Source organism: Pleurodeles waltl, chromosome 5 (assembly GCF_031143425.1).
Source record: "Pleurodeles waltl isolate 20211129_DDA chromosome 5, aPleWal1.hap1.20221129, whole genome shotgun sequence".
Classification (NCBI taxonomy): domain Eukaryota; kingdom Metazoa; phylum Chordata; class Amphibia; order Caudata; family Salamandridae; genus Pleurodeles; species Pleurodeles waltl.
Genome location: NC_090444.1, coordinates 1,373,038,094 through 1,373,064,767, shown reverse-complemented (window position 1 = coordinate 1,373,064,767; position 26,674 = coordinate 1,373,038,094).

Below are 26,674 nucleotides of genomic sequence, written 5' to 3'. Positions count from 1 at the left end.
CTTACTGAACCATTGTCTGCCTCTGTTTGTCTTTGCATATGTGAGACTAATGTAACTGAGAGAAAAGGATGAGATCTGATCGACCACGATTCCCCTGAGAAGTCATTTCTGTCATGCGCCCGGTTACCACAATCATCCCTGCTTTTGGGCAGAGATGAGGCACTGCTAGTTAGCCAGAAAACCTAAATTAGGCTGACAGCTGTCACATGGTATGGGATTGGACTCAGTTCCCCACAATTCAGGTGATTCTGCCGACCGAATCCAGTAGCCTCATTAGGATAATGAGAGCCTACGCGACATCCCAACTTCTAATATAATCCCTAAATCCAGTAGAGTTTTCAGTGTAACACTAGCCAGTGGATAATCTCTCTAATCCCTGTGAACATATTTTATACTAACTCTTCTATGAGGGACACTCTGGTGTGGTACTATGGTACTGTAAGGTGAATGACAGATTGCCTACAGCGTGAGTCCAGAAGAGCTTTCACTTCCCACTCATTCACCATTTTTGGGCAATAGAAAGTCTTCCCTCATCTCTGAGTCCAATATATGGGTATTTTGGCCAACCCAACTTCCAAAGGCTCTTCATCCTTTCTTTAGGGAAAAACTGGGCTATGTGGCCCCATTCTCCACAGTCAAAACATTGTGGTTTGTGTGACCTTTACCACATCTTTAAGGGTTCTTGGGGGTAGTTGAGACCTCTTCCCAGGAACATAACTTGGCTTAAAAAATGCGGGTGGCAGGTGGTCCCTTTTAGGGGTCTGTGTCCTTCAGTTACAATTCTGAAATCAGTTCTTAAACTAATAGAGACATCTTTTGTACTAAAATAATTGGTAAAGGCCAGTTACAGTTGGGGGATTCTATTACTCCAAACTCCCAACACCTTAGTCACCTTCTCCTAGATGTCCCCATAGCCCTTTAATATGTGGTTGCCATTTCAGTAGCTTATAATACCATTAAATCAATATGTTGACATAGCCACCGTTGTATTGAGTTAGGCAGAGCTTCTACAAAAGTTCCAAATACAGTTGCTCCATAATCTTCTCCTTAGATACACTTTGTGGACATACCCATTTATCTGCTCAATCCTTTATTGTATAAACTGAAGCTTTTGGTGTATCTCATGTTGTTCCTCTTTCCTTCTAAAACCTTAACACAGTAGGTCTGTTTCTCAATGGCTAATGTTTCCAATATGTCTCTTGATTTCAGACTATGGAGTGGGTCATCAAGGGCTGGCTGCCTGATTGGCTGACTGTATATCACCTACCAGTAAGGGATCCAAATAATTACTCTGTCAGTCTAAAGGCCAGTTTAGCCTGGGCCATCCTTTTGAAACTGATAAAAATGAGTCTGGGTCTTCTCCTGGAATCAATGTCTGCAATATTACAGACAAGACTGATTGTAGGAGACTGTCCTAGTCCAAATAGGAACTTGGGATATATCTTGTTAGCCATCATTCAGTTTTCTTTTGATTTTCCACAAGTTGATGCACTATTTGATCCATTATTTAATGGAAGAAAGGATCATACTTCTGACACCATTTGTTGGGTTCACATTGTTTTAAAATATTATTTGAATCCCTGAGTGGTGATTCAGCTTTTATATAGTGAAATTCTTAATGTTCCCACAATCACTTGGTTGCTTATGTGCGTGAATTCAGTTTATACTGTATGATTCCTTCAGGTTCTGATTCTTCTCTTTTTTTTTCTCAGAGATGTGCCTTCTGTTCGGTCAGCACCCTTGGTCGCTGCTTGCTGTGCATGCCTCTTTAAAAATGAAAATGGAATATCAGATAAGTTTGTCTCCTTGATTCTGCATCTAACCCCTTTTCCCAATCCTCCTTCTATATTTTCCTTTGTTTCCTTCCTTTTATTTGTCTGGGTCAATGTTTCCCCATCAACCTGTGCAAAGAATAATGTGACAATCTTATATCCTCTTTGTTTCCCCATTGTATCTCTGAAAATAAATCTTATACTGTTCTATATGCATGTGAGGCACTTGCCTAATACCTTGCACCTGCCTATGGTGAAGATTTCATTATTATGGACAGGGCTTTTGGGTTTATTGTTTGAACACTTGGCCTTAATCCTCAATCCACATTTTGCCAAACACACCTCAAGATTTCGGTGTCCCTCACATTATAACCTTCTCTCCTTCCTATGTTCTTTAGATAAAACCAACATACTCTTTCTGCATTAGAAGAACTTGTCAATACTATTCAGCTTTTACCAGATCAATTACATAATGCAGTTGAAAGCAATATCAATTCACAAAAATATTGCAACAAAAATATTGTCATCCTATACTCAATTAACATAAATATCAATGACCAAAACATTGCAGATAAAAATATCTACTTCTACTAATATCAAAACCACAAATATTAGAAAGAAAAATATCACTTTTAAATATATAAAATATAAAAAATATTGAAGTACACAATATAGACTACACTAATATCACAAAATATAAAGCCATACAATATGAAATAATATACTAATTGTATGTAACAATAAATAATTAAAAAAATTAAACCCTACATAAATTAATAAATTCTTTAACTACATTATTTAAATTTAATAACTACAAAATAAACTATATACACATAAAAAATGTAACTACATCTGAAAACATAAAATAATTGATCTTGTTTGCATGGCCCTTAGAGGTGCAGCAACACGGAGACCTGTGACACAAAGGTTTGGTACCACCAGGGGCCTGTTTATACCATGCGAGATCAGACACTCCCATATGCCTCACTACATGCACATAGCCCACCCCTGGCCTCTCACACAACATCATTGCCCTGTCTACAGCTGATCATTAACAATACTTGACCACAGATCTTGCCTACATACTGTTTCGTCAGACTATATAAAGGACCCCATGATGCACTACCCTTGCGTAACTGTGGAACCTGTTACCACCAAATGATTGAACAGCTTTAAGTATATTGCTGCCTACCAGTGAACTACCCTCACCGTTCACTCACATGGTGTCACCCGGCTGTAGCTTGCAATGTTTGCCGCCCCATTCAAGTTCACCTGTTAATGTTATGCACCACATTATCTGTCTCTACATTCCCTATTTATGCCACTATACACGGCTTTACACTACTGTGCCTTAGTGTTGTTATGGGGCCTGTTGCCCTCAAAGACTTGGGGGGTCATTCTGACCTTGGCGGTCCATGACCGCCATGGCGGAGTGCGGCGGAAGCACCGCCAACAGGCTGGCGGTGCTTCCTTGGCGATTCTGACCGCGGCGGTAAAGCTGCGGTCGGAAAAGGGGAGCCGGCAGTTTCCCGCCAGTTTCCCGCTGGCCCAGGGAACCCGCCATGGCGGCGCTGCTTGCAGCACCGCCATGGGGATTCCAACCCCCTAACCGCCAGCCTGTTTCTGGCGGTGTCCACCGCCGGAACCAGGATGGCGGGAACGGGTGCCGTGGGGCCCCTGGGGGCCCCTGCACTGCCCATGCCACTGGCATGGGCAGTGCAGGGACCCCCTAACAGGGCCCCACAAAGATTTTCACTGTCTGCTTAGCAGACAGTGAAAATCGCGACGGGTGCCACTGCACCCGTCGCACCCCTTCAACTCCGCCAGCTCCATTCCGAGCCGGCTTCATTGTTGAAGGGGCTTTCCCGCCGGGCCGGCCGGCGGTCTTCTGGCAGTCGCCCGCCGGCCCAGCGGGAAAGCCGGAATGACCGCCGAGGTCTTTTGACTGCGGTGCGGTCTTTCGGCGGGAACCACTTGGCGGGCGGCGACCGCCGACCGCCGCGGTCAGAATGACCGCCTTGGTATCTTATTAGCATCTGCACATGCGCAGGGACTAGCCCCTCACCATGCCCCTCTGCCCCCCCTTCAATGCTACCACATTATAACATTCCAACCTGCATCCCTTACCACCCCAACCCTGCTGTTTGCTCAAGTATAGTACAGCAAGCCCTGCCTATCAAGCTCACTTGGTCACGCTCTTATATGTAGCCCTGTGTGAATATCTCTCTGTACAGCCAGGGGGCCTGCTGCCACCTAAGTGGCTAGGCGCTATTTGCGCACATGGCTCACAGAACTGTAAGCAATGCTTACCTGCTGTCACTTCACTCTCCCACATCGCTACGCATCCCGACCTGGCTAGCCCCAGCCACTGTCCAAACTTCCCACTTCCTCCCCTTCTCTTCTCTCCCCACCTTCCTCACTGGGAGAGCCAAGCCCCACTACTAACCACCCTGTGATCTATCACTGACCCCACCAGTCTGTCACTCCATGCTACCTGACTACCCACATACTCTCCGCCATACTACTGGATTACAGCATGACCCTTACCTGCGCCATAACACTCCTGAATGTACCCAACCCACCCTCTTCCAGACACTTCTCAGTCTTCTGAACCCCTCTCCCCCAACCCCATCTCCATCACTGATCTGGTTCCATGTTGCCCTCCTCCGTCTTTCTTCCCCTATTTTGGGGGCCTCTGGCGTGCAAGCCTTGCATCCGATCGTCTCACTGTTCCCACATCTTCTCCTTTTACCCACTCAGTCACTCTAACCCTCATTGCTCTCCTTCTCACCAATCAAGGTAGCTGACATCACCACTCCCTCAGTGACCAAGGGACCCCTCCCATGCCGCCTTTTCTTTCTACTTTCCTACCCCTACATCCTTGCACTAGTCTCCTAACCCCCGATTCATCCCCCCTCATGACCCATCCCGCCTACAGGTCAGATGTCCCACACAGGACCCAAAGTGACCTCATCACTGAGTGCTCTCTCGTGGAATGTCAACGGCCTCACACACTACATCAAACAGAAACAAATACTGGCTTACCTACAATCCCAACATGTGGACATCACTCTATTACAGGAAACCCATCTTTCCCATCTTGAATCCGAGGAACTACATCTCAATTGGGTGGATAGACGATGCACTGTAGCTGTCCAATGTCCTTAACATCAGACGCTGGCCTGTCCAGAAAATGTGGTGTTGTGATCCTTTTACCAAGGTCATTACCCTTTACCGTCCTCAAAACCTGAATGGACCCAAATGGGTGCTATGTCCTTGCCAAAGTCAAACTTGGCAGCCATATTGTGTGCATCAGCTCCATGTACACCCCTACAGGCACTAAAAGTTCTTTCTTCCTCCAACTTAATTGTCTTCTGACTGAGATTGGAGCCACACACTTTGTCCTGGGAGAAGGTTGGAACCTGGCCCTAGACCACTGTAACAATGCTGACAGGGTCCCCCTGGGTGATATCATGACAGATCACAGAGTGGTGGACCACTGGCATCTCTCCCACTCAGCAAACACCTTTCTATCACCGGTCCATGGCTCCTAATCTATGTTAGACTATTTCTTGATCTCCCAAAGAACAGTAGCTCTGATCAGAGACTCCCAAATCCTAGAGGCAGCACTCTCAGACCACTCCCCTGTCCTCCTAGCTCTAGTCCTAGGACTCCACACCCAGGAAGCAAACCTTGGTGACTGAACATCTCACAATATTGCATGCCCCAAGGCAAAGCTCAATTGCACTCCCACGTCTCCACCTACCTGCAAAACAATAAAGGTTCCGTCTCTTACCACAGAGTCCTATGGGCTGCCGCGAAGGCATCAATACGTGGCCAACTCATGAGGTATGCAGTCATTGCCAACGCCCAGCAGTACTCTCAACAGAAGGACCTGGAGGACACGATTGCGAGCCTTACTCACCTTTACACCATGGATCCCTCCCCCACCACTCGCCGTTGCCTCGAGTGGGCTAAAATTGACCTCAATGCCCTCTACACCTCCAAAGCTGAGTACGCTCTCCAAAGGTTGAAGGAACGCCATTATGAGCATGGAGAGAAAGCAGTCCGTCTCCTGGCAGCACAGCTGCAGCAACAGGAAGAGCACTAGATACATCTGCCATCCAATCTTCGAACTGCGTTATCCTTACCCACTCCCAGGACATAGTCTGTGAATCTCCAGACTTTTACCAGACCCTCTACACGCCTGACGCAGTAGAAGATCCTGCCCAACTCTTCACAATCCTAGAGTCCAGACTCAATGCTACTAGAAGGCAAACTCAGTACAGAGGAGAACGCCAAGACCATCTCTGCATTCCCCTATCATAAAATGCCAGGGGAAGACGGATTCCCTGCGGAATTCTACAAATCGGCAGGTGAGGACGTGGTTGACTCCTTATATGAAGCCTTTCAGGAAATGGCAAGTGATGGCTCTTTAGGCAGTATCTCCAACAGGGTGACGATAGCAGTCCTCAGCAAACAGGAAAAGGACCCCCTGCTCTGTGGGAGCTATAGACCCATATCCCTTCTGGATGGAGGCATCAAGATTCTAGCAGGGATACTGGGAGCCCACTTGCGGAAAGCTATCCCATCCCTCATATGCCACACACAAGTGGGATTTATGCCCGGTTGATCGTCCAGAAGCCATCTTCGTACCCTGGCACACACCCTGTGGTCGGCCAGTGATCTACAAGACAAAGGGGGTCATTCCAAGCTTGGCGGGCGGCGGGAGCCGCCCGCCAAGCGGGAACCGCCAGAAGACCGTACTGCGGTCAAAAGACCGCAGCGGTCATTCTGGGTTTCCCACTGGGCTGGCGGGCGACCGCCAAAAGGCCGCCCGCCAGCCCAGTGGGAAACACCCTTCTACGAGGAAGCCGGCTCCAAATGGAGCCGGCGGAGTGGAAGGTGTGCGACGGGTGCAGTAGCACCCGTCACGAATTTCAGTGTCTGCTAAGCAGACACTGAAATTCAAAGTGGGGCCCTCTTACAGGGGCCCCACGACACCCCTCACCGCCATCCTGTTCCTGGCGGTCGAAACCACCAGGAACAGGATGGCGGTGAGGGGGTCGGAATCCCCCATGGGGGATTCCTCAGGGCAGCGGAAAACCGGCGGGACACCGGCGGTTTTCCTTTTCTGACCGCGGCCATACCGCCGCGGTCAGAATGCCCTTAGGAGCACCGCCAGCCTGTTGGCGGTGCTCCCGCCGACCCCGGCCCTGGCAGTCAAGGACCGCCGGGGTCGGAATCACCCCCAAAGTCTTGCTTGGTCCCTAAACGCTGAAAAAGAGTTTGGCAGGACTGAATGGTGGTACCTATTTGAAATCTTGCAACGATTCGGCCTGGCCGATGATTTCATAGCTAAAATCGACTGCCTCTATGACTCACCCACAGTGCAGGTGAATTGCGTGGCATCCTGCCGGACCCATTCACCATGGGGCATGGGATCCACCAAGGCTGCCCACTATCCCCATTGCTGTTCCTCCTGGCCATGGAATTGCTGGTGGCCACCATCCTTTTACGCCCTACTCATATCTGGAGTTCCCATCCCAGGGGGCAAATCCCCAATCTACCTTTATGCAGATGACATCCTGCTTACACTCATGGACCTCCCATGCTTGCTCCCGACTCTACAGAATATCCATGCTGATTTTGCAGCGCTGTCGGGTTATAAGGTAAACTGGGCATTACCCATGTCCGCATAACACCAGAGCGGCTATGGCAGACATCTCCGTCCAATGGACGCTGTCCCACCTCAAATACCTGGGGATTTACATTAACAAAGCCCAAGACCACATACATGCAGACAACCTCGAGCCCTGGCTTAAAAGCACGAAGCAAGATTTTGAAAAATGGTCACAGTTAGGCCTCTCCTCCAAGCGTTATGTATGGTGACACTACCACGATTCACATACATCCTAGGCATGCTGCCTCTACAGGTCCCCCACTCTGGGTTGCGCTCTATTGACAAGAGTATCCACTTCGTTATGTGGGGGTCCTCTGACCAGCGGCAAAATGATGGCTCACTGCTCCTGTGGCGGCCTAGGCCTACACTCCTTAGAAACTGACGCACTATCCTTACATATATCCCAACTCGCCTACATGCTGCCATGGAAATGGGACCCTCTGCAATGGGTTCAGGTAGAGCGGACTCTACTGCATTGTTCTCAGGGACTGGACCCACTCTATGGAGATGGAGACTCCAAGTTACAACCTGCCAATCCGATGGTGCAAGCCATGGTGAAATCTTGGTGACGAGTCCACCGTCTGTTCGGAGTAGATGTCCACCTCCATGGGCACTCACCACTACTGGGCAACATCTGACTATGGATTAGTGGAAAGATGCTGGGTTGGAGAGAAGGACGCGCAGCTGGTATCATCCACCTGAGCCTGGTCATTACAGATGGAGCCCTCAAACCTTTCGCAGCACTACGCTATGAGTTTGGTCTCCCCCACAACACGATTGGAGGTAACTTCAATTCCAACACTGCCTTGCCAATATTATGGGACCGCGCCCATGGTCCCTATAATACTCTCCTGTAGTTTTTTTACCTTAGAGCCTGGGGACACTTTCACAGTGTGATGTCCAGCCTTAACGCTCTCCTGGTCCAACAACACTTCTCCCTGCCATTTCTGAACATTCTACGCACCTCCTGGTAAACAAAACTGCAGGTTGAATACAACATGGAAGACTGGCAGATCCCCTAGAGGCCCATGACTGCGGAGCAAGGAAAGCCTGGATGAATTTCTGTCTTATCAAAATGCTCTATAACTGGTACTGGACACCTATGAAATTGAGGGCGGCAGGCCTCTTATCCCACGCGAACTGTTGCTGTTGTCCTCATGTCCATTGCAACCTCTGGCATATTATATGTGACTGCCCCTCCATCACGCCCTATTGGGAAGCAGTGGGGAGAATATTACGAGAGACCCTGCCCATCCAAAACCCGCTACCACGCCCTCTGATTTTCTTACATGATACTGCGTGACCGACAGACCTAACACGTTCACAGACCTGCCTTCCCCACACAGCGCTCACCACAGCCAATACTATGCATTTTCCGACACTGGCACTCCCACACTCCTCCCTCACAAGATCAATGGCTCATGGCTATGTATCAGACAGCCTCATACAAACACATAATTTACAACCTACAGGACAAAAAACTGAAATTTTTCTTCAAACTTGGGCACTCTTACTTCATGTAGAAGTACACCAACCCTAAAATATTATAGAAATAATGGTCATTTTTGCATGACTGTCTAATAAAACCAAAGGAAAAAGGAGAGGCGGAAAACTGGAACCTGATGAGGCAAGTGTTTCGGGTGTACTGACCAATTTAGTCGCCACAACCCCACCACAAACACCCTGTATAAAGCAATACTATAATTTCTATATAACAGCTCAATTGTTCTTGAATTGAGATTCGGTTACCTTTCAACTATTAATGGATTCAGAAGCTACAGGGAATTTTATGGATCACACTCTTGCTTGGTTTTATGGCATTCTTTGTGAACAGAAAGAGTAGGCTGATGAAGTGAAAACTACTGATGGAAGTGCCCTTAAGTCAGGTTCTATAACAGATGCTACTATTGCTTTGTGGCTTAAAATTCAGGGAATTCATTTAGAGAAGTTAAAATTCAATCTGATACAAGCTCCACAATTTCAAGCTATTCTAGGTCTACCCATAGTCCCGCTATAGATTAGAAAAGTAATGAGATTACCTTTTTTTCTTCATATTGTAAGTAACTTTGTTTTCAAAGATCCTATCTGGTAAAAACAGACACAATTATCCATTATGTATTGATGAAGAGAATCCTCAGATTCCTTTCTGCTGCCAGGATCTAGCAGATATTTTTGACAAACAAAGGGCCACTGCTTGATCTCCACATCGTCCTTATGACTGCCAAATTGATCAGATTCCTGGTGCTCACATACCGTGCAGTAGAAAATATGCACTCACCGAAAAAAAAAGAATCCATTTGAGAGACTATCTAGATGAGATGTTAAAGATAGACTTTATCAGGCTGTATCGTTCCCCAGCTTCTTCCTCTTTATTTTTTGTACTGAAGAAGGGGGTGAGTTGCAAGCCTGCATTGACTACAGAGGTTGTAGTGATGTCACTGTAAAGAACCGCTATCCTCTGCCTCTCTGTTCCAGTCTCATAGATCAAGTAAAAGATGCTTGGGTGTTTACCAAATTCAATCTGAGAGGGATCTATCATCTGGTAAGGGTGAGAGAAGGGGATGATTGAAAAACGGCATTCCGTACTAAGTTTAGATTTTATGAATACTTGGCGATGCTGTTTGGGTTGTGTAACGCTCCTGCTGTCTTTCAGTTCTTCATAAATGAAGTATTAAAGATTGTCTTGGATGTGTGTGTGGTGGCCTATCTGGATGATATCCTGATATATTCTTTATCCATGATAGAACATGAGAAGCATGTCAGAGCAGTGTTGGAACGGTTAGAAGATAATAGGCTCTTTGTTAAACTGGAGAAATGCGAGTTTCATGCTTCTGAAGTCTCATTTTTGGGGAAGGTCCTCTCTTCACAGGGGGTTGGCATGGACCCGTATAAGGTTGATGCTTATAAGGTTGATGCTATTGTGCAATGGAAATCTCTTAAAACTTTAAAAGAAGTACAAAGTTTTCTTGGATTTGCTGGTGATTTATAAATCATTTTTCCACTTTGTTATCCCCTATAACTCAATTGCTAAAAATGGAGTAGTATTGCATTGGACTGAGGCAGCAGAACAGCATTTAATAGAAATGTTTATGAATGCCCCCATTCTACAACATCCCAAAACTACATAGCCATTTATTGTAGAGGATGATGCTTCTCAGATGGCATTGGTGAGGGTGGGTGGGTGGGGGGGGTCCTATCACAGAGAAACAGGGAGATGGGAGAACATCATCCTGTAGCTTATTACTCCCACAAACGTAGCCCAGCTGAAGTAATTTATTCCATTGGTTATAAAGAGTTACTGGCTATAAAGAAGGCTTTTGAGGAGTGGCATCATTATCTGACGGGTGTCTTGCACCACGTCACTGTCATTAACAATCACAGAAATTTCAAGTTCCTCAAATCTTCTAAGGCCCTATCCATGAGACAGTTACGCTGGACCCAATTCTTCACTGCCTATGATTTTGTAATTCATTACCAAGCAGCCCGACAACATGGGAAACAGACGCATTGTCACGCTTGGGTCATGAAGTAGACAAACAAAGTCCAGAAGCCCTGCAATCACACCCCTGGACTGTATTTTAGGGGCTGTCATATCTGAGAAGTCTTTTTTGGCAGATTTAGCTGCTGCACAGCATGGTAAAGAAGCATAAGAGATCCCACAAAGACAAGAGAACACAATTATAAATAATATCTATCATGGACAGAATATATCATTTGTACCCACTTTGATTTTACAGCAGCAGGCATGGCACTGATGTCATAATCATATTCTGGCAGGGCATCCAGGAGAAAAGAAATGTTAGAATTGGTTAGACATCATTTTTGGTAGCCCACATTGGTGACGGACACAAAACAGTTTGTACAAATGCGTGTTATTTGTGCTCAGAACAAAAATCCACATCAAGCACCTGCTGGGTTATTACATCTCCTACCCATTCTACCACACCCTTGGCATACAGTCTCTCTAGATTTTATAGTAGAATTACCCAAGACAGACCACGGTTATACTAAAGCCATGGTTGCAGTGGACATGTTCTCCAAAATGGCTCATTTTACACCATTGTCAGGTTTACCTACATGTAAAGCACTTGCAGACATCTTTTTGCAGTCAATAGTACGTTTACATGGCTTATCTTCCATTATTGTGTCCAATCGGGCCCTCAATTTGTTTCTAAATTTTGGAAGGCCTTGTGTGGAAGTTTGCAGATAGAGATCCATTTGTAAACTGGTTACCATCCACAGTGAGATGGTCAAATGGAAAGGGTAAATCAATGTTTGGCGCAATATATTAAGTGGCAAGTATTGATTGACACTACAGAGTGGGATAAATTTATCTGAGCTGCAGAGCTGGTTCAAATAATGCACAACACAGCTCTATTAGAGAAACTCTGTTTCAATGTAACTATGGTCTGCACACTTGTTTTCTATTATTGCCTTCCACATCTATTACTGATGTTCCAGCTGTTGAAGATTATGTGGATCAAATACGAAATATGCATTGAACAGTACATGATGATTTGGATCAAGCAAAACTGACATATAAACAGAATGCGGATGAACACCGAAGAGCAAGTCTTGAATATTAGATGGGAGATCAAGTATGGTTATCTACACGACATCTCAAGTTGAAAGGACCACCAAACGTTCTACCATGATACATAGGCCGGTGTCCGATTCTCAAAAGAATCAATGATATCGCCATGAAACTGGAATTACCTCTGCAGATAGGAGTGCACCCTGTTTTTCACATGTTTTTTTAAAAACCTGTTACTCCTGGAGCTGTCCTTCCTAACCCCCCCCAGTTGTGATGATACATGATGAACCTGAATTTGAAGGGGAGGTGATTCTGGACTCTAAGCGAGTATGGCACAGATTATTTTATTTGTTTCATTGGAAGAGATATGGACCTGAGGATCGCACATGGGAGCCTGCGTGTCATGTACATGGACCCCCGGATTCTATGCTTCTTTCATCGAAGGTACGCTGACATTCCCAAACCCGTAGGAGGAGCCTTGGGGGGAGTGGATTGTCGGGAGCTGCATGAATTGTGGTGGCGCCTTTAAGGTGGAGCGCGTAGCTGTTAAGTGTATGCGCTGCACCATGATGATAGCTCATCATCAGCTTCCCTCCCCCTGTACTCACTTGTGTTGAGGCTCCGTCTCCTTCTCATTGTGTTCTGCTTGAGTGCTCGGCGTCTTCGTGCAGCACTTTCCTCTTCTCTGTCTAGTCACCGATTTCCCTGCTTCTCTTCATGGTAATCTGCTGGCAACCTGCAAAAGACAATCAAAAGACATTATTCAAACGACAACCTGTACATTTTGGTAACATTTATAAATTGTACTAAAGGCAATAAATAAATGCTTATCTGATGGAATCCTGTTAAAAGGACTGGTGAACCATTTTTTGTTGTGGTTTTACTAGAGAAAAGAAAGGACATTCATTATTGTTTTCACCAGTGTCTTGTTTAAATATGATCAAGGACTCATATTAAGGTTGTTATTAGTACATGTACAAGACATTAATAATTGCAGAGTGACTCATAGCTAGAGTATTTGAAATGTTGTGTATTTTATGACTTCAGGAGATGAAAGTCAATTACGCCTAGGACCCATTAACTGAAACTTGATTCACTGTCAAGGAATGATGTTTTATTATCTAGATTCGTAAAGCCTATACACTTAGGTAGGGTTAGTGCGAACTGTTATATGTGTACATGTATCTGCGACTATTACCTGTTGGAATTAATTATCTTGAGTTTGTCTTATACAAGTATTGCATAACCCAATTCAGTCTACAGGAACCAGCACTTAAAAAGGGAAAAAGGACATTAGGTAATAAAATGTTTGTTACATAGAAATGGGAAGAGGTAAACTTGAGAATTCTAAATACTACAGGTTGTTCTTATTTTTTCAGAAACTGAAAAGACACTTGACAACGCAAGGTGGAAATCTGGTTTGGTCCTGGTCAAGGTTTGTCCCTTCATCCCGGTGGGTCAGGCGTGACTTCTTTATAGTTCATTTGATTCATAGGGAAGTTGGGAACTACGTTGTGTCCATTTCACTCCTGCGGAAAGATACAAGCCAGGCAATATACAATGCAACTGTTTTCCACTAACAGAAAACAAACTACCTGGGGCCCTACTACAGCTAGGGCACACTTTTCCTGTTTGTGACAAGATGCACTTTTAGATAGATGCACCGTCCACAGACAGGGAGAATGAGCCCTATTATGGAGAATGCGCTGCCCTCAGGGCGACCCTGGCTCATGCTGCCCTGGGGGCAGCGCATTCAAGTGAAATATGGAGCGACTGCTACAAAGCCACTCAGTGTTTTACTGTGTAGGCAACACAGAGTGCAACCCACCTGCACGTTTAAGAGGGATTAGAGATTCCTTTGCAGGAAGGTACAATGAATTACTACACCTATCTGTAAGGGGATGTTTGGGGGGTCCACAGGACCCCCTTTCCCCACTCCAGAGGGCTGCCATCAGGGGGAGCACTAACAGTGAGACACCTATTTGTGGTGCACTTTCAGTGCACCTCCTGACAGCTTTTTTGCATTTGCACCTCATCCATAATATGGGACAGACACAGAGGTAATAAAAGATTTCCTCATTTGCATGGGGCCATGCTCCCATGTATATGAGGGAACACGATCTTGAGATAACGTTTGCCCTACATGTGTACTAGCGCAATCTGTATTACAGAAGGGGCAGCACAAGTGCCTGCGGCCCCTTCCATGAAACCAAAGTGCCCAGGGGCCCACAAAGAGGGAGCACATGCCTGTTGTCCCCCCAGGGTACTCTTTGTAATATGGCCCCTGACCCACATTGTAAGGCCTTCAACGGAAAAACGAAAAAAAGAACTGCTATTAAAATCAACAACACATAGGTAAGCATAGATCCAAAACAGCTGCTGTAATATTTTATTACATCTACAAAGCAAAAGTTACATTATAACAATTTTTTAGCTATGTTATTAAACTATTTTAGACAGAATGACCAAGAGCAAAATATATAGATGGGCTTCACTTAATGTCAAGAAAGCACAAACACCAAGAATGTTAATTGGAAATGTACAAAATATCACTCTAATGTTTGGAATGGGAGGGTCTACAACAAATAATTATGTTGTTAATAAAACGAGAGAACACAGCCACCCCCAAATGACTCAGAAATCGACGTAAGGCATGTACTTCAAAATTTAAAAGCACTAATTCCCAAGAGCCCACTACTAAAATTCTCAAAGATATAATCCTTAAAGTACCTGAAAACATATTGTTAACTACCAGCTATCCCTACTTTAAAACACTTCATTTCATGAACTAAGAAATCCACCGGTGATGCTCCTTCTGCCCCTAGAACATACCAACACATCCAAAGTCCTGGACACTTAACAACCAAATATAATGATGAACTCTTCCACCTACCTGCCAACCGTAATAATGACAAATTCATTATTATGGGGGTTATTCCAATTTTGGAGGAGGTGGTAATCCGTCCCAAATGTGACGGATTTACCACCAGCCGTATTACGAGTTCCATAGGATATAATGGACTTGTAATACGGCTGGTGGTATATCCGTCACTTTACTGTCACTTTTGGGACGGATTACCACTTCCTCCAAAGTTGGAATAACCCCCTATGTGTGTTATAGCAGATAATTTATTAAGGTTATACCAATGTCAAACATGGATAGTGGACAGAACATTTTAAATATGCCATATACCATTTACTCATGGTAAGCATTAAAACACTAATATAACCTTCATATAGCCTTACTACCTAATAAAAAAAAGTAGAACTTACTATGAACTACTAACCCACATTCAAATTAAAAGAAACAACTGCTCCCCACAAAAAATAATAATCAGTTTTGAAAAAGCCATGAAACAGACAATAATTAAACTATAACCACACACAGCCATTTAAGGCTATTACTACCATTTTAATGAAAGCAGTTGAAGACATCTCCAATAATCAGCAATTAGTACAGAAAATGCAACAAACAGCCAGTTTGCTCCTCTTGAGAGAAAGAGCTAACCACTACAAATTATTTATAGAGAGTCTATTTTACCAAATAAACAAGTACAAACTAAGCACCCTAATGGACTATCTTGAAGACACTTGGGTTGTCAAACTGCACCAATGCCTAGGCACAGGTGCCAACCCAAATTCCAAATAGCATGGTGGAATGTCTACAACAGCATCATGGCTCAAGAAGCCAAAACCAACAATGCAGTAGAAGGATGGCATAGGACCTTTCAAGCCACAATAGGGAGACAAATTCATAAAAGCCCTCTAAAAAGAACAAAGCTACCAACAATTAAGACTGAAGCTATCTGTAACCTAAATTGAATAAAAAACAGTAAACAAACCAATAGAATATACTATATGATATACTGTAAAGTAAAAATCTTTATTAAAAGCAAAGGAGTGCACCACTTAGAATCATTAACAACATTCCTATTATAAATCTCCTGGCTATCTACACACTAATCAACAAACTATAACAAAGTTACACACCACCACAACCTAAGGATTTTTAAACAAATATTAAACACTTTATTTTTATACATCAGTCAAAGACCATATAAATAACATAGAACAGAAGACTGCTAAAAAAATATTTGTAATAAATAATTAGAAATCAGCACAACAATACACACAAAGCACAGCATTGGAAATGACCACAAAATGTATCCAAGTAAATCCAACACATAAAAATGTAATATAACACATTGACATTACAGCAGATAAACATACACATAATATAATATAGCATTTTCAACCAAAAAATAACTACATGAAACCTTCAGTTCTGCAGCTGTAGATCTTCGTCTATATCCATGTTGTCAAAATATAACCCACGAAAAAAGGAAAGGTGAAGTCCAAAAAAGCCCTAAAACGCAAAAATGAAAAAGTCCATGCTAAATCCATAGGAATAATCCAAAATCATAAGGAACCAAAAAAACCTGAAAAAAATTAAGGCTCCTAGAAGCCTGAAAAATCAATGACAATTAAAAATCATAATATTGGTTTACTGGAAACCAAAATGATTTATCTAAAAAATGTGAAAACCACAGGTCCATGGGATGACTTCCGATCCATAAACCTATTAAAAAAAAAACATAAAATGCTCATCCACACAAAGCGCTATTTTCAAATAACTGAACATTACATTACACCTATAATAAACGCAAAATATAACATAACAATATCTACAAATAATACTAGCCTACTACCAATCTAAATGCAGATATAACACACAACACCACTAACAAGAGAACACAAACGATGACTAAATAACCCCCAAAATAAAATCCAGTACTATAACTGCCATGAACTAGTTCTACCCATATCCCCTCTACCCCCAAAATCTTATAGAAAACGTTTAAAAGGTCTTACCTTATCCAGTAATCAGCAGCAAGAAAACTATGACTCATTCCCAGAAAATCTGCCGAAAAATGACAGAAATAGACTACAAAAGTACACATTAAAAAAGTTAAAAGACTCTGGGCCTGATGACGACCTTGGTTGAGGGGATTACTCCACCCCAAATGTGACAGATATTCCGTCCACCCTATTACAAGTTCCATAGAATATAATGGAACTTGTAATATAGCGGGAGGGATATCCGTCACGTTTGGGGTGGAGTAATCCCCTCTGCCAATGTCGTAATCAGGCCCTATGTAACAATGTTAGAAACTATGTAAAAATGTCAAGAAATGTGTTAAGAAAATAGAAATAATTATGTAAAGTATAAAATAAATAGTACTATTAAAACAACACACAAAATAACATATTATACATTTTTTACATACTTTAAAATTTATATAAAACCTGTTATAAAAAATGTATATATAACAAACATTTATGGGAAAAAAAGATACCATATTTGCAAAAATGTTGTTTAAAAAAAAAATAAACATATACATGAACATATACAACTAAAGGAAGAAAAATAGAAAAATCATACATTGTCATTTAATATCCATTTTAAAAAAAAAGTCAACAATAAAGCTGTATGCAAAAAATGCAATATTTAAAGTTTTACATCTCATACATTGTAATACAACATATTAGAAGAAAAATGTTATACACTAAATTAGTTACATTTACTACTCCCACTTCTATTGAAACCATTTTGAAGGTTATGTTTTATACTAAAGGGATCACTATTACCATTCCCACAACTATCTAAGCCATTTAGGGCAAGGTGTTGGACAATAAAAGTGTTACATTTACTATTTCCACTCCAATCCAAGCCATTTAATGGAAGATTTTGGACACTACAGGGGTAACAATTACTATTCCCAACCCAGACTAAACCATTTAGGGGAAGGTGTTGGACACTAAAGTGGTGACATTTACTACTCTCACTCTAATCCAATCCATTTAGGGAAAGATGTTGGACACTAAAGTGGTCAAATTTACAATTCCCACTCCAATTTAAGCTATTTAGAGAAAAGTGTTGGACACTAAAGGGGTGAAATTTACTTCTCCTACTTCAATTGAAGGGCCTTTTAATGAGTTTGGCGGTCCATTGACTGCCATGGCGCTGGCCCGACTGCCGTCGGATTAGCAGTCAGACCACTGTACAGTATTACGATGCATGCGGTTCCATATACAAAAGACTGACCACTGCGGCCACAAGATAGGCTAACGAGGCTGTCGGAGAACAGACTACTACTGTTTCTGCTGGACATACTATGATGTTGCTTTCCGCCAATGTCACTGTGGTGGTCCAACCACTACGTCTCAGTTGGCAGAAAACAGAGGCATATAAGGCAGGAACTCACCTGTAGGCAGCTTCACACATCCTCTGTTGCCATGGAGACAATCCTTCATGACCTGCTGCTGCTATTAGAAGGAGCCCACAATCAACGCCACTGTGAATGCAACCAACAGTAAGACAAAACACCTACTCGTGTCCCCAAACTCAACTGCAAAATGATGTGCCTCCATAGACCTGGAATAAGAGATGTGCAATGTGGACCAAGTATAAATTTGTGTGTCCCGGGATTGTGTAGTACACAATGTATGGCCCAATCCCAGCTCCATGACGCCCCCTATGGGTAGGTCACTGACACTGCACCCCCAATCTCCACAAAACCACACATGTCTGCACATCCCAGTTTCAGGGACAGTGAAGTGTAGATAACATTGTGTCACACAACAGCAACACCACATCAAAATCACACCTACTTATTGAACTGACACCCTCAAATTGCTCACATGGCATGGCATGTCGTGATATTGAAGACACATATTTATGGATATGTCATTTAACCCAAACACCCCTTCAATGCAACACTGCTGTAATGGACCCACACATATCACCCACATTGCAAGAGAATGAGAGGTAAATGGGATGAACAATATTTTGAGATACAAATATCCAAATCTCACAATGTAAACAATACCTGCTGAATACGGATAGTAGCATGAGGGGGACCCCAGGAAGGATGCTGCCCCAGGACACATTTCACATTGCACATGCCCCTAAAACACTATCTGCACATGTTGATCTATCTATCTCAGCAACAACCAATAGTATAACAAATTGCAATGCCTATGTGCCAAATGTGTAAGTACAAAAAAAGGAGAAATCTGCACACTGGTTTGTTCAATTAATCCGTCAAATCAAATTGAAAGCCAAATTTATTGCCTGGATTAAGGGTATCACCCTCTGATCCTGGGGCGCAAACACGAAGTGAACAAAAAGCATCCCTCCACTCTGGGAGAAGTCCCACTGAGGCACTTGCTGAAGAACAAGTATCAGTCTTTCAGAAGTATAAGAGTAGAACATCAGTTTCAAAAGTAAAAGTTCATCATGATACTTTATTGCTATATCATCATAATCTGCTTAAAGGTAAATTCCGAAATCAATTCCAAAAGAAAACATGTTCCATGATGTCTTCAACACCTCAAATATTCATCATATTGTTAAATGTGCACAACGCAATGCATTTCATGCAAATACCTTCATCAGGGGAATGTTTCCTAGGAAAAAAATACCAGAAAAGATAGTTTAGGAGAATGAGAATGATTCTACACTTGCATATCCAAAATGTGCAAAGCCAGCTATCCTAACACAAAAGTGGAAAAAATGCTGTGCACCAACACCTTAAACAAAAACTTCTGACCCAACTGAAATGGAAACATATCCAATGCTATTACAAGTCAGTGACCAAAGAACCATGCAACAGAGGAATGCACAAGGTAAAGGTGTACACGAGAAAACTCACATATGTACAAAAATAAGATACCAGTGTGAATGCTCATGCAAAACCATAGCGTAAAATCAAATAAAAACCCATGTGTGTTTGAGAAAAAAATTAAGCTGTGAAAGAGCTTGTGTGTTCAAATCAATTTTGCAATACTAAGCAAGTCTGCGAAAAAACAAGTGCAAAAAAGCAACATAAAAAGAATACAGTACCCATGTCCACTTATACCCCCAAATGTGTAAGTGCAATTCAAGAAAGCAACTACAACAGCAATAGCAAGGGTCAAATTTGTTGATGAAGTAGTCGAATGGTATACACATGAAAATGGACACATGGTCAGTCAAATGTATAGGAAGGTAGCACAATTGAACACCCTCCACGTGTGGACAAACGAAACTTTAGCTTGCACAGGTGTTTCAAATGTACAATCAACATCAGGGGGACAAATATAACCCAGTAGATGTTGACATTGGCCAAGCCAAGATGAAATACTTATATCAAACAACACACAATGCAATGACACCCCAGTTGGATTACCACCCACATAATCCTCTATTGAACATCTCCCCTTGTCCTTGGAGACACCAGCGCAGATTCCAAATTCAGATCTTGCTAACCACAGCAAATGGATCAGCAATCAGTGTGAATCCAATACAACTGTAGGCATACATCACAAATCACTCAGGAACAACAAAAAGGTAGAAATGTAATGGCAAGACAAATGTGTACCAAAGAAACAGTCTGGGTTTATTACCAGAACTCAAATTTTGATTAAAGGCCAATGGCAGGTACACAAACAGTAGCCCATGCACTCTGCTATGCACCAGAACCTGACTTCCTGATCACTGCCCTAGGAAGGGTCATTAAGTGGCCATGCCAGGCAACTCAGTGATTACCCTTGGGTGGGGTGGGGTCTGATTTAGGATGGGTGGGTTTGGTTTTGAGAGGTGTATGGTGTGTGGCTCTGTGGGTGTTGCAGTGGTGTCTGGGCGTATGGTCTGTGTGGTGTGTGGGTCTGTGGGTGTTGGTGTGGTATCTGCGGGTATGGTGGTTGTGGTGTATGGAGGTATGTTGTGTGTAGTGTGTGGGTCTGTGGGGTTGGGGGTGATGTCTGCGGGAATGGTGTATATGGTGTATGGGTTATGGTGTGTGTGGTATGTGGATCTGTGGGGTTGGGGTGATATCTGGGGGAATGGTGTGTGTGGTATGTGGGTCTGTGGGTGTTAGGGTGGTGACTGGGGGTATGGTAGATGTTGTGTGTGCGTCTCTGTGTGTGTTGGGGTGGTATCTATGAAAATGGTTGTTTGTGTGGTGCGTGTGAGTGACTTTTCAGTGCTTGCGTGCTGGTGTGTCTTGTGGTGCTTGTGCTTATGTGTGCTGCTTGTGTGTTTTTAGGTGGGTGCGTGCAGGTGTGTGTGTCCTTGGGAAATGTATTGGAAGAAGGAAATTGGATGGGGAAGTGGTAAATGGTGGGGGTAGGATTGTGGAGGGTGGAAGGCTGCCTTCAGTGAGGAGGCCAGAGCCTGAAGAGATGTCTGTAGGCCAGACGTGGCACTATGAATGCCTTCCAGGTACGCACCCACCTGCTGAAGCTGGGTGCCTTGCACCTGGATGGCATTCAGATTGGCGGTCTGCCCCACAGAGATACTCCTAAGGAGGTCGATAGCCTCGTCACTCAGGGCAGCAGGAAAAAAGGGGGCAGGGAGTGAGGTGCTGGGTGGGAAGGAGACGCCCACCCTCTTGGTGAGTGGGCACGGCCAACTGGGTGGGGAGCAACAGGGAGGGTGGAGATGGAACTGGGGGTAGCAGACAAGGATGGAACAGGTACAGGTCCTGATGGGTTTACCACCACTTTGAAGTAGCCACTGGAGGAAGAATCCGAAGATGAAGACGTTGACCCTATGTCCTCAGTGGCACTCCCCTCACCCTCCAGGGTCCCTCCTTGACTGATGTCTTGTGACTTGAGGTACCATGGCCATCTGCTTCCCCACTGGTTTCAGCCCTGTCTCCTCAACTAGCCTGTGCTGATGCTGAAATTCTAAAGACAAAATGGTCACTACATGCGTATGATCACATTTGATCATCAAACATTACCATAGTGTACAGTAGCCCAGCGTCACAAGCAACAGCAAAGTGGATCCAACCTTTGCTGCAGCAAATCAATGCGTGCTACATGAACTGTGAACAGTTGCCCATAGGAAAATCCAGATCACAGACAACTCCAATTGTACGAGTGGAGTTGTGCAATCACAATACTCATGAGCAAGTAGGAGGCCCTATCATCTTGATCGGTTTGGCTTATGTAGCATCCCTCAGTAACCTGTTGTCACAAAATAGTCTGGCAATGAGAAGTTTAATCTCACTGATCCCATACAACGTCATGCATCCAGCCAATTTTCATATACCCAATACCAGATCAGGAGGAAATGATGGCCAAATAATCCATCCATGTTGCAGCAAGAAGTATAGTAGACGAAAGAAGGTGACATGGAAACACCCATGTCACACTGTAAAAAATCCCCAATTGGAACTTCACAATATGTCCACTGACTAAATAGACTCATGGAAGTTGTACTAATATTGCTCTGAACACATCTTGCACAGAAAAGTACACTGAAGACAATTGGGCCAAAATGTCTGGGAGATTTATCTACAAATATCCACAACACAATGAAACAGTTAGCCCAAGGAAAACCACCTACCTTGATTGGTGATGCTGGGAATACCCTTCTTAGATTGCATAAGTAAAATCCAATAGTCCATTGAATGTTGTAGAGGTTCAGGGAATCTCCAGTAACTATGGAAGGCCCTCAACATGTCGCCCAATGGGAAAGTTCATCACTGTCCCTTTCTATCATGCAAACACAGATTCATTTGGATGAATGAGTGTGCACCGCCAAATATGATTCCCACATTCCTGCTGGCCATTCTCTGATGCATGTCAACAGTTAGGTAATGATCCTTCACTATTTAACATTTGTAAAGCACTTTGCCAAATGATTCTACATAAGTGGCATGAAAATGCACAATGTTAGTAAAAACTGTAGTCCTACCTGTCATGTCCTTCATAGCTTCTGCAATTGTATATGCCAAATTACAGAGTGGTGGGTGAGAGTATATGTGAGTATAGTAAAATGGCTCCTTGTTGCAGTTACCCCCCCCCACACTTTTTGCCTGATATTGATACTGACTTGACTGAGAGTGTGCTGGGATCCTGCTAGCCAGGCCCCAGCACCAGTGTTCTTTCACAATAAATGTACCATTGTTTCCACAATTGTTACACTCCTGTCACACAGATAAGTCTCTTGTAAAAGGTACCAGTGGTACCAAGGGCCCTGTGACCTGGGTAGGTCCCGAAGGGCTGCAGCATGTGTTGTGCCACCCTAAGGGACGCCTCACCTAACACATGCACACTGCCATTGCAGATTGAGTGTTGGTGGGGAGAAAAAGGCAAAGTCGAAATGGCATCCCCTTCAGGATGCCATGCACACAAAATACTGCCTGTGGCATAGGTAAGTCACCCCTCTAGCAGGCCTTAAAGCCCTAAGGTAGGGTGCACTATACCACTGGTGAGGGCATAGCAGCATGAGCAATATGCCCCTACAGTGTCTAAGTCAATTCTTAGACATTGTAAGTACAGTGTGGCCATATTAAGTATATGGTCTGGGAGTTTGTCAAAACAAACTCCAATGTTCCATAATGGCTACACTTAATACTGGGAAGTTTGGTATCAAACTTCTCAGAATAATAAACCCACACTGATGCCAGTGTTGGATTTATTAAAATAATGCACACAGAGGGCCTCTTAGAGATGGCCCCTGTACTTTACCCAATACTTCAGTGCAGGACTGAATGGTCTTTGCCAGTCTGCCACTGAGAGACGATTTTCTGACCCCCTGGGGTGAGAGCATGTATGCGCTCCGGGACCAGAAACAAAGCCTGCACTGGGTGGAGGTGCTTCACACCTCTACCTGCAGGAACTGTAACACCTGGCGGTGTGCCTCAAAGGCTCAAGCCTGGTGTTACAATGCCCCCAGGGCACTCCAGTCAGTGGAGATGCCCGCCCCCTGGACGAGCCTCCACTTTTGGGGGCAAGTCCAGAGGAATAATGATAAAAACAAGCCAGGTCCACTCCTAAGGTGATGAGAGCTGAAGTGACCCCCTCCTTGGAAAATCTTCCATCTTGTTTGGGAGGATTTAGCCCAATAGGGATAGGTATGTGCTCCCCTCCCCAAAGGGAGGGAGCACAAGGAGGGTGTAGCCACCCTCATGGACCGCAGCCGTTGGCTACTACCCTGTGACCCTAACACACCTCTAAATTCTAGTATTCAGGGGCGACCCTGAACCCAGCTATTCAGATTCCTGATGACCAACAAAGAAGAAGGACTGCTTAGCTGAAAAAAAAACCCGCAGAGAAGAAGGAAGACAACAACTGCTTTGGCCCCAGCCCTACTGGCCTGTCTCCAACTTCAGAGAACCTGCACCAGAGACGCAGGACAAGGATCAAGAACTCCCATGGACAGCGGACCTGTCCAACCAGAGAAAAAATAAACCATCTTTAAAGGTACTCTTACCTCACTCCAGAAGCGTGAGTCCCCACCACTCTGCACCCAACGCCCCTGGCCTTTGTCCAGAGAAACCAACGACCCAGAGAGGACCCCCAGGTGACTCAGACGATGTGTCCACCATGGGCTGACCTCTCTGCACCCCCATGACGACGCCTGCAGAGGGAATCCCGTGGACCCCCCTGACCGCAACTGCCCAGGAGGAAGCTATCCAACGCCTGGAGAAGCACTGCACCCGCAGCCCCCAAGCCTGTGAGAAACCGACCCCCGGTGCAGCAGTGACCAGCAGGCGACCCTCACCCTTACCCAGTCGGTGGCTGGCCCGAGAAGCCCCCCTGTGCCATGCCTGCAACGTCTGAGTGTCCCCCGGGTCCCTCCATTGAATCCTATTACAAACCTGACGCCCTGTTGGCCCACTTCACCCGACCGCCCCTTTGCCACTGAGGGTGTGTTTTGTGTGCCTACTTGGGGCCCCCCAGTGCTCTACTAAACCCCCCGGTCTGCTCCCCGAGGACCCGGGTACTTACCTGCCAGCAGACCAGAACTGGAGCACCCTATAGGTGCCCATGTTATTTTGACTCCTCTTTGACCTCTGCACCTGACCGGCCCTGTGTTGCTGGTGCTGGGTGTTTGGGCTTGACTTGAACCCCCAACGGTGGGCTACCTATGGTTGGAGACTGAACTTGTAAGTGCTTTACTTACCGTATCCAGGAACTGTTGAATTTTGCACTGTGTCCACTTTTAAAATAGCTTATTGCCATTTTATGGAAACCTGTGTACATTACTGTTTTGGTTCAAAGGTCTAACTATACCTATGCCAAGTAACTTACATTTAATGTACTTACCTACAATTTGAATCTTGTGGTTCTAAAATAAATTAAGGAAAGAATATTTTTCTATATAAAAACCTATTGGCCTGGAGTTAAGTCATTGAGTGTGTGTTCTCATTTATTCCTTGAGTGTGTACAACAAATGCTTAACACTACCCTCTGATAAGCCTAACTGCTCGACCACACTACCACAAATGGAGCATTAGTATTCTCTTTTATTGCCTCTGTCAAGCCTCTTGGGGAACCCCTGGACTCTGTGCACACTATGGGGGTCATTATGACCCCGACGGACGGTGTTAAAATGGAGAAAAGTACTGCCAACAGGCTGGCAGTACTTTTCTCCATATTATGACATTGGTGGTTTGGCTGAAGCCAAACCGCCAATGTACCACACTGTCTGCCACGATGGTAAAGACCGCCAGGCTGGAGACTTCAGTGTCCAGCCCGGTGGCCGTCAAAAGGCCGCCTGCGGGATTATGTCTCCGCCTACTGCCATGGTTTTCGTGGCTTTCTTACCACCATGAAAACCATGGTGGTAGGCACTATCAGTGACAGGGACTCCCTTCCCTGTCACTGATAGGGGTCATCCCCGCCCCCCTTCCCCTCCCCTGATTTCCTCTCAACCCCTCCAAACCCCCCTTCACTCATGCACATTCATTCACACAGGCACACACGCATTCACACATTCATACCCACATTCAACCATGCATGCAGACATCCATTCACACACACAAACACACACACTTACATACATACAAGCACACACGCATTCACACAACACAACATACACGCACTCACACATCCAACATGCACACACATACAACACGCACCACATACCCGAAATCACGCACACGCAGGCATGCACACACACCCCCACACACACACACTCCCCACCCCCTCTCCCCTGTCAGAGCACCCGACTTACCTTTTGTTAGGGGGTCCTCTGGCAAGAGAAGGGACGTGGCGCTGCTGCCATCAGCAGTGTCCGCCAGCAGAACACCGCCAGGCCATATCATGTGTCATAATACGGCTGGCAGCAGTCTACCGGCATGGCGCTGCTGCTGGCAGCAGCGCCACCTTACCGCCATCTGCCGTTATGGCCACAGCCGGATTTCCGCCATTCCTCTGGCAGAAATCCGGCTGTGGTCATAATATGGCTGACAGCTTCCTGTATTTAGGGGTGACCCTGAACCCAGCTATTCAGACTCCTGACGACCAAAAAGAAGAAGGACTGCTTAGCTGAAAAACCCTGCAGAAGAAGGAAGAAGACAACTGCTTTGGCCCCAGCCCTACTGGCCTGTGTCCAACTTCAGAGAACCTCCACCAGCGACGCATCCTGTGGGCCCAGCGACATCTACCGACTCAGAGGACTGCCCTACAACTACAAAGGATCAAGAACTCCCATGGACAGCGGACCTGTCCAACCACAGAAAGAAGAAACCATCTTTAAAGGGACTTTTACCTCACTCCAGAAGCGGTCTTTTGGCAGCCGTCGCTGCGGCGGTAGGCGGTATATACCACCAAGGTTATAATGAGTGCCTATATCTCATTTTGATATAGTATATACAGAGCCAGCTTCCTACAGGGAGCCACCAA